We start from the raw sequence: 2410 nt of genomic DNA, 5'->3' as shown, positions 1-2410 counted from the left end.
GGGCAGAATGAAATATTGGTCAGTCCTGGGCCAACCTCATAATAATAGCTATGCTTGAGCCCATTACTGCTACCACTGTACCTATCCATCTCTTTGACTGTATTCCTGTTTTTCTCAGAAGCTCCACTTTACCAAGAATGATGTCCTTCTCCAGGGACTGGAAGCCCCTGATAATATATCTGAGGTATGAGAGATGAAGTCTAGTCATCTGGCTTCTAAGGAGCATTTTGGCTCTACTTCTTCCAACACAGATCTGTTTGTTCTTTTGGCAGTCCATAGTACTTTCAATATTCTCCTTTAATGTCATAATTCAAATGTATCAGTTCTTCTTTGGTCTTCTTTATGCACTGTTTAACTTTCGCATGCATATGAGGTTATTGAAAATACCATGTCTTGGGTCAGGAGCACCTTAGTCCTCAAGCTGTCATCTTTGTCCTTCAACACTTTAAAGAGGTATTGTGCAGGAGATTTGCCTAATGCAATACATCCTTTGATTTCTTGACTGCTGTTTACATGAGTGTTGATGGTTGTTCCAAACAAAATGAAGTCTTTGACAGCTTCAATATTTTTTCCATTTATACAGATGTTGTTTATTGGTCCAGGGGTAGGTTTTTTGTCTTCTTTATATTAAGATGCAATCCATACCAAATGCTGTGCTCTTTGATCTTCATCAGTAAGTATTTTAAGTCCTCTTTGCTTTCAGCAAGCAAGGTTATATCATCTGTAACAATTATTAGGAAGACAATAATTTAAACTAAGAATTATACATTTGTGATACAGATAATATTAACATTTTTATGTAAATAATACCTGAATGATGAGTTTTGAATTGTGAATATATGGGATGGGATGGCTAACCTTTGAAATATAATTGTATATGGAATATATATGAGAGTAAGATAAAAAATATTGTTGCTAGAGTTCCAGTTCATATGGTAGTGGTGGTGGTGGTGGTGGTGGTTTGTCAGGGAGTTGGTTTGGACTCATAGTGATCCTATATAGGGTCTTTGAGGCTGTAAATCTTTACAGGAGCAAAAAGCCTTATCTTTTTCCAGCAGAATAGCTGGTAATTTCAAATTGCTGACCTTGAAGTTAACAACCTGACTCTTAATCACTACACTAACGTAGCTCCTTCAACTTCATATAGGTACAGGTTTATTCCAGACAAAATATATTTAAGCATGTCTCTGTGATCAGAAGCAGCAGTCAAAAATCAAATGATATATTGCATTAGGCAAATCTGCTGCACAAGATTTTTTTAAAGTGCTGAAAAGCAAAGATGTCACTTAAGGACTCAGGTGTATCTTACTCAAGCCATGGCATTTTCAATAATCTCAGATGCATGTGAAAGGTGGAGCATGAATAAGGAAGACAATAAAATAATTGATCCATTTGAATTATGGTGTTAGGGGAGAATATTAAAAGTACCACGGACTGCCAAAAAAACAAACAAACCTGTGCTGGAAGAAGTACAGCCAGAGTGCTCCTTAGAATTCAGGATGACCGGACCTCGTCTCTCATACTTGAGACATTTTATGAGGAGGGACCAGTCCTTGAAGAAGGGCATCATTCTTGGATTGTAGAGAAACAGGAAAACTGCCAATGAGATGGATTGGCACAGTGGCAGCAGCAATGAGTTCAAGCGTAACAATAATTGTGAGGTTGGCACAGGACTGGGCAATGTTTTGTTCTGTTGCGTATAAGGTAGTGAATCAACGGTGACTAACAACAACTGACATTAGTGGATCACTGAAGGAAAGTTCTCTCTGTAAAACACCTTTCTTAGTCTCCTTCATTGTCGTTGTTAAGTGCCAAGGAGCATGATTAGAGTCCCTCCAGAATTTTGATGTGGTGTAAATTGAAGAACACAGTATTCTTCAAGAAAGGGTTTGTTGTTGTTGTTGTTAGATGCCATTGAGTTGGCACTGACTAATATCGACCATATGTACAACAGAAAAAAACACTGCCTGGTCCTGGGCCAACTTCACAATTGTTGCCGTGTTTGAACCCATTGATGCTGCCACTTTACCAATCCATCTCACTGGGGGTCTTCCTCCTCTCTGACCCTCCATCTAACCAAACATGATATCCTTCTCCAGTGACTGGTACCTCCTGACAATATGTCCAAAGTATGAGAGATGAAGTTTGGCCATCCTGGCCTCCAAGGAGCACTATGGCTGCACTTCTTCCAACACAAATCTCTTTGTTCTTTTGGCAGCCCATGGCATTTTCAATATTCTACTCCAACACTATAACTCAAATGCATCAATTCTTCTACAGTCTTCCTTATTCACTACCCAGCCTTCACATGCATCTGAGGTTATTGAAAGTACCATTGCTTGGGTCAGGCACACCTTAGTCCTCAAGATGACATCATTGCTCTTCAACCCTTTAAAAGGTGCATGTGCAG

This window comes from Chrysochloris asiatica, unplaced genomic scaffold (genome assembly GCF_000296735.1).
Source record: "Chrysochloris asiatica unplaced genomic scaffold, ChrAsi1.0 scaffold00022, whole genome shotgun sequence".
Taxonomy (NCBI): domain Eukaryota; kingdom Metazoa; phylum Chordata; class Mammalia; order Afrosoricida; family Chrysochloridae; genus Chrysochloris; species Chrysochloris asiatica.
Note: the sequence above shows the minus strand (reverse complement) of the source record.